The sequence below is a fragment of the Sceloporus occidentalis genome, unplaced genomic scaffold (assembly GCF_023333645.1).
Source record: "Sceloporus occidentalis isolate IW3139 unplaced genomic scaffold, rSceOcc1.0.p SCAF_194, whole genome shotgun sequence".
Lineage (NCBI taxonomy): Eukaryota > Metazoa > Chordata > Lepidosauria > Squamata > Phrynosomatidae > Sceloporus > Sceloporus occidentalis.
The window spans coordinates 321,110-328,935 of record NW_028317174.1 but is presented as its reverse complement, the minus strand read 5'-3'; positions in this window follow the sequence as shown (position 1 = coordinate 328,935).

Genomic DNA, 7,826 nt, shown 5'->3' with positions numbered 1-7,826 from the left:
GAATTGACCTAGCTGCTTTGGGGTTTGCATCTGACACTAAACAAAGTGGTTCATGAAACAATAATATCTCAGTTAGACGTTCATTTCCTTAATATGTTGAAGATGAGTTGTTTCAATGACTCTAACTATGTAACAAAGCATCTGTCCAACTTCTCATTAGCTACTTAAACAACAAGCAAAGTTTAGAAAAGAAATTGATGTCATTTTCTCATTGTTTGCAAACAATAGGAGACAATGGGATGAATGCCCTGCATGGTCCCCATGTGACTGTGTGATGTTTTAAGTGATGGATTAGGCTGTGGAGATCAGAGTTCAGAGGTTCAACGTAGACATGAAAATCACTGGGTGGCCCTTAGCCAGTCACTTTTTATCAATATAACCAGACAGAATAAATTCAACATTGTACTAGCACACAGGAGAGATGCAGTGGTCTAGTGGTTTGAGCGTTGGTCTATGACTTTGGACATCAGGATTCAAATCCCAGTTCCACCATAGAAAACCATTAGGTAACATTGGGCAAGTCATATCCTCTCGGCCTCAGAGGATGGCAATGGCGAACCCCCTCTGAAAAAAACTTGCCAAGACAACCCCATGATATGGAGCTTATTACATGAACTTTAAAACCAGCTCCAGCTTCCTGGGCTAGAGCCAGGACATGGGATGGAACAGGGATCATCACATGCTAAATCACTGCCTAATTGCTGCCCACCATCAGCCCAGCTTCCAACTTCAAAAAAGTGCTGACAGAGTGTGGCTGGGATCTGGCTTGGACCTGGGTTGATGGCAGGCGGTGATTAGGTGGTGATTTAGCATGTGGTAATCACTGCTCCATCCCATGTCCCAGCTCCAGTCCAGGAAGCTAGAGTTGGATTTAAAGTTCATGCGATAAGCTCCATAGATTCTCCTTAGGGTTCCCATAAGTCAGAAAAGACTTGAAAGCACACTACAACAAACTCATACACAACTAATAGTGTAATAGGACTTTCTTCCCTTCTCTTCTTCTCTTCCCCCTGTCCAGTTCTCCACACCACCACAAAAACCTGCTTGAAGGGGTTTCACAGCCATCCATAACAGTGGCAATGATGAGAGGGGACAATGTCCCCTCGCTCCACTGGCAAAAACTGTTCCATACCAGATTCTGGGTCATACCAGAATCTTTTCAATGAGAGGGGAACAGAGGGAAATTGCCATAGGGAATTTGCCATGTTACGAGGAGCTGGAGTGGAGCATATCAGCACTGGCAATTTTTACATTGGTGCAAATTCAGCTCTTTCAGAAATCCACTAAAAAGGCCCACCCAACTCAAAGGACTGGCCTGGTTGCCATGCCAGGGGAGCTGTGCCTTCACAGCAGCTGCCTGGCGGGTTCTGATCTTGGCAGGCCATGCAGGAGGCTGCCGGGGCTGTGATTGGCCAGCTGGGGCTGGAAAAGGAGCCCAGTGCCAAGGATACAAGTTCCAAAGGGCACGGGATCATGAAGTGCCTCCTGATTGGGCAGCATCAGCAGTGCCGCTACTCAGAATTGACTGAGGGGCTGGGTAGGTGGGACTTCCACCTCATCTTGGCTCCTCATTAGTTCAAGGGCCTACAAAATGCTATGTGGCAAAGCTCCTGGCGGCATTTTCAGTTTGGCTCTCAGAGGGAGTGCATGGATGAGAGCTGAGCGGGGGGAGTTGGTGGCATTGGCAACATACAGCTGAGGTAGGCCGAGGGAAGCTACACTCTGCACGAGGGGGTCTTGATGTACATGGCATACAGGGGTGGGTGTCAGCAGTAGGCAAGGTACTTCCACCCACTCTACTTTGCCCCCTCCCATTCCACCTTCTCTGCCAAGCCACTGAAGGGTCAGAGGGGGGCATAGGAACCTACACACCCCACAACTCAGGGCCAGGCAGGTCAGCTCAGGAAATCCTGGGCAGGCCTGGCCCCTAAACAAAAGAGGCAACAGCCTGTGGAGCTGCTGGCCCAGGTGGCCACCGCTCCCAGGAGACACTGGCTGCAGGCTTCTCCAGAGGCCAGAGATATTCGTGCTGAAGGGCCTCACATGCACTATTTCAGCACTGATAGACAAGGTGAGCAGAGTCAGAGGACAAAAGATGCATGGCCAGCAGTTCCGGCTTGGTTAGGTCTACCATCAGTTCTTCAAGCTCCATTTTGGCCCCTTCTACGTCCAGCTCAGAGGTTGCCACGTTTCTCAATTCTTTCCCTGCAGTCAGCAGGCATAAAGGTTGCAATAGGAAGTGCTCTGCTAAGATGGCAAAAAAGAAAAGAAAAAAAGACTCATGACAAGGGGCCAAGGCAATCTACTTCTCGGGTTGGTGGGTGGTCTTGTTCTGCCATGAGCAGGGACAACAATTGGCTGTGGGGGGGGGGATTGGTCCTGGGGATGCCGTCATGGGCCATCAGGCACAGGGCCCAATGCCCGTGGCTTCCGGGAATGTGAGTTGACTAGCAGGGCTCTGAATCCCAAAATTTTATCATGGATAAAAGTGCTTGGGCCCCACCTTCCCAAAAAAGTCAGGAAGAAAATCCTTCAAGGGGTGTTAAATGGATGAGCCCAAAGGGGAGGAGGCTGATGCCATCACATGAACAAAAAGGGATAGTTAGTGAGCTAGAGCCCAAATGGCAGAGTGATCCTTTATCAACTGGATTGAGGGCTTTGGGTGTTCATGGGGTTGGCGGTGATGATCTATTCTGAGAGAGCCTGGCATTTGATCAACCACATTCTCAATTTTCTGAGGGCCAGGTCATTGGGGCAGAAGCTGCCGCCATTACCTATGACACAGCCTTCCATCAACAGGCCTTCCAAAGTGACACCGACAGGTAGGACCTCACTGAGAGTGACATTTGGTTGCTTGAGGTTAGCCCTTGTGCCAGCCCCAGAGCTTCTACGAAGAGGTTAGGCAAAAATGTGAATTTGGTTTGTCCCAAGCTCAGGTTGATAGTAAGGTGAAAGTTGCTGAACATTTGGTGAAACTTTTCAAATTAGTCCTTTCCATGAGTCCAGATAATGAAGAAGTCATCAATGTATCTCAGGGAGAGGACAGATTTCTGAGTGCAGCAGCTGAGATAACATTGTTTCAGATCAGCCATGAAGATGTTTGCTGGTATAACCATATCAATTATATCAATGCTGAATGTGTTGAGAGGTCTATACAAAAGCCAAAAATTGAGTAAAAATAAGCATTGAGAGAATTTTCTGGTAAAAGTGTTACTTTTGCCCTGACAGCATTAAGAAAAAAGTTACATCAGCTAGCAGTGCTAAACCTAGCAGCCCAGACAGAACCATACACAGATTTTTAATATTATATTTATAGCCCCCCCCCCTCATTTTTGTAAGACCCAGGGCAATTTATGGGACACACATATTTTTCTCTCCATTTTTTTCCACATGACAGCCTTTTCAGGAAGGCTATACTGGGAGAGAATGACCATGAGCTTCATAGCTGAGAGGGGATTAGAACCCAGTTTTTCTGAGTCTCACCCAACACTCTAACCACTAAACTACACCAACACCAGGAAGTGGCTTGAAATTATCATTCTGGCATAGAATTTGCAGCACCAAAGTGGTGAAGAAGGGGAAAACTATATATGTCATCTTGAGATTCCTGGGAAATAGTAGCATGAAAGTGTAATGTGTTTCGGTTGTAGAAGTAATTAGAAATGTACAGAGGGATATTTTCTTTATTGGGCAAAATTCAAACCTTAACTCATAGCTTCTATATACATAAAATACAACAATAGCTAAATGAAATCTAAATTGGTTTATCATCCTACTCTACATTGGTATTAAATACCATTGGTTTTCTCACACCCACTACTAACTCATTAAAATGGTAAGGAGTCATTTGTCTTGAAGATGCATGTCTTCCCCCATCAGTTTCTGGAACAATGGACAGATACTCTCTTTGACTTTAAATATTTTCTCATATTGTCCCATCTAACCAGTTGGATACAGCTTAGGAATGTGGCTGACATTTTGAAGGATATTGTTCTGAAGGTCTCTAATAATGCCAGTTCCAGTATTTTTGTGTCTTCTGAAATGATACAATTCTAGCAAGCTATACTAGCCACATTGGTCCTTATCCTAGGTTTAAAGCAAGGTCTAAAAGAAATAAAATAAAATCCTCAGAGCCCCTTTGGCTTTGCAGATATGGAACATAAAAGATCACAGCATAAGCATCCTCTGGGGTATCCTGAACAGAGTGTCTGGCTCTGAAGACCCTCAGAGCCAGGCACTCTGACTCTGTCCAGGTCTGGATAGTGAGACTCCTCAGAGCAGTGGTGATGGTGGCTTACCACTACGGGTGTTTGGGTGTTTTAATAACTGAGGTTGGTACTCCCTTCTGCCTAATGGAAGGGACAGTGCTGATAAAAGAAATATATACAAATAAGTGCGCTTGTGTTTTGTGTATTGTTTTATTCAGTATGAGAGAATCAGAACCGGATCCAGAACAGGGAAAGGAAACTCCAGTGGGAAACTTTGTCTGTCTACTACATTGCTGCCACAGCTAAACCACAAAAAGCAGCATCAAACCATACCATCATATTTTAATGGTTGACTAAGAAAAACCCTTTAGACCATGACCTTTACCCTTTGAAATCATGCCATTTGTCTGTTTGCACCTGAATTTTGATGGTGTGATTTTCTGGAGCCTGGGGTAGGGTCACAAAAATAATTTGGTGAGGTACATTCATCAAAGACTTAAATATTGCTGCTTTGGAAATGTATCACCATAAAAATCAGGATTCTGCAGGCCAATTATAGGTTGGTATATATTGATACATTATATATGTATTTATTTAGATGTTATTTAGAGGTCACTTGGACTCACAGCTAAATAAGTGTGCGTAGGGATTGTAGCTTTGATATCATGGTTAAATGTCTTGGAACACTTGGCACTACCTTGTTAAAGACTAGTGTCTAAGCAGGGTTCTTCCAAAAGGAGTCTGGGTTATGTGTCATTAAGAAAACATATTTCCTGCTAGTAGGTCAGATATCTTTGTATGAGCAGCATATAGCTATACTGGCTTAGGAAGAAAGGTACATTGCAAACTAAAGAAACATCTCCACACCTTCCAATGCTATCCAAAGGTGAGATGACAGTTAGGCTGAACAGAACACATTGTCACAGTAATTAAGAAGAGCCCAATATGTTCCCTAAAAACTCAATTCACAACCTCTATGGCATTCATTGGAAAGCTCTCAGTGTCCTATTCACCAAGAAGTGAATAAAAGCTTAAACTGCACTGATTCAGGTGGCAGTATTAATGTCATTAAGTTCAAGAAAAAGACAAGATGAGTGAATTGACATTCTACACAGCATATCAATGGGTTGCAGAAGAATGAAAAAAAGTGCAATTATGAGAAATGTGCCTAGAGAGGTCATTTAGTGGTGACACTTTCAATGCTGTGATCAGAATGAACAAGAAAGGGTGATAACCAAGCCCTTCTAAAACATTCATTAATCCAGAGGTTATCTCCTCTCTTGCTATTGCACTTAAGCAGAGTCGGTGTCTGAATTTTAAATACAGACCTTCTTAACTACTTGTTCACTAGGCAGTATTCAATGAATAAATCATAACATTGATACAAATATGTGAATTAAATAAAAAACAAGAGGTTAAACAAAACAGGAGAAGGAGAAAAGGGGAGGTAGCAGATTCTGCTGTCAAATATATGTCTCAAGAGTTTAATTTATCTTTCAGGATAAATACTATCAAAGACTCAATATCTTCAACTATTGAGATCATCTCTGGAGGCAGTGGGCATTACCAAAGCTCCACTGTATTTGAAACGCAGGTCACTGACCAGTCAGAAGCATAAAAACAGTATGTTTCTTCCATTGATGTATAACAGAAACTGCTGCTTCTTTGAAGCAGATATAAGAAAATCTCTTGCTCTTGATGCCATCATACTGTTGTTTCCTGAATTCTGTCTCATTTTCACCCGATTCTTGATTCCTATTAGGCTTTGGACCTTTTTTGGCAATCTCACCTGTAAGTTTTCATTTGATTTCGGTCTATTTTTAAGAATCTTTGAGACCAACTGAAAGAAAGAAATTGTCAGCATGAGCTTTTGTAGACTTCAGTCTACTTCCTCAGATGCATTTAAATGCATCCGAGGAAGTAGACTGAAGTCTATGAAATCTCATACTGATAATTTCTTTCTTTCAGTTAGTCTCAAAGGTGCTACAAGATCTCTGTATGTACTGATTCTACAGATGAACATGGCTATATCTTTGAATTCTATTTTTAAGAATGTATTCTTTCTTTATTTGTTTTTAAGTTGCGTATTTTGATATTACTCTTCCACACTTCTTTGACTAAATGCTGTTTTCACACATTTCTCTTTTTTTTAAAAAAAAAAATCTTTTTAATTTCACATTTTTAAATCAAGTACATGATTTTGTGCAGACTTCATCTCTCCAGCATCCACTGCAAGTGTCACAACTGCATGTATATTGCCTTCAAATTAAGTGCACTTAATCACTCACCTTCATCGTTGTCTCAGGAGGTGTGAAACTGATGCTTTTGCCCAAATCATTTACCATTCCATTTGTCATCACAACTAGTTCCTTAAGCATCAACTGTGAGTAGTAGTGAAAGTGGAAGGGATTAATTGTTGGTTTACATGACATATATATTCTCAGATTCATCCACTCACATCAGCAGCATGAGGAGCATGTATGTTACAAAACAGGTGAAAAAAGCTTTTACCATAAGCATGTGCCTGCACAGCAGTTTCTCCCAGTTCAGTCAAAGAAGTCCCCTGTTGCAAAGATAAGATACAATGTGTAGCTGACAGCTTTTGATGTGGAAAGCACAGCCTCTCTCATCAAACTAAATATCCATAACTACTTCACAAGATTGTGTTCCAGGGCAGGGGATTATTTGACATATGAACAAAGGATGAAGATTGGTAAATTCACCTGAATCTTTACATGTCTTGCTTCCCACCTTGAGAGTTCATCTTCCTCTGAAGATAAAGCAAACTTACCTCAGCTGAACAGATGTCTGATAGTTCTCCTTGCATTCAGTGAGGGCTAGAAGAAAGATCCCCTCAGCCTCAGAGAAAGGCAACAACTCCAGTGTCTTGGACAGATCCTTCCCTGCCAGCACAGTGAAAGGCTACATGCTCATAGCTGTGAAACAATCTCCTTAAATGCTATCTGCTATGTAGTCATTGGCTGAACTGGCTGTTTTTTAAAACGAAGCATCTCTTCAACTCTGGAAAAACTATAAAACTGCACATCCCAGTATTCTGGGGGATGGAGTCATGAAAACTAAAGTGGTGTCAAACTGCATTATTTATTCTGTGTATGTGTGCTGACTTTAGGGGAAATGATCAGAGCACAGTATTATTTTTCATACCATATAAAGAACCCTGTAAAATAACATTTTTTCCTGTACTAGGAAAAGTTAACAAGGCTTGTTGCAGAATTTATTGTATTCTTCCTGTTCTATCCTGCCTTATTTATTTATTTATTTATTTATTTATTTATTTATTTTCTATATTGAAAGGTCAAATAAAAGCTAAAACATTTGTTCCGAAGTTTTGTTGGCAGAGGCAACATTAACATTCTTGCAGAAAATAAGGAATACCTTTTTGAGTACTCATACACATTTCTCCTCCTTTCTGTTATTCAACCCAGATTTCTCAAACCAGGATAATTGGTCTAGGGAAAAAAGTGTGACTTCTGCTGTCAGAGAGGGGAAAGAAATTGTTGTTCTGCATGAACAAATATGCACAAAAGTGCCAAGGTGCGTATAACTGTACTAGAAAAACTAAAAGACAGAATCAGAAGGGAACAAAATGAGTTGCAG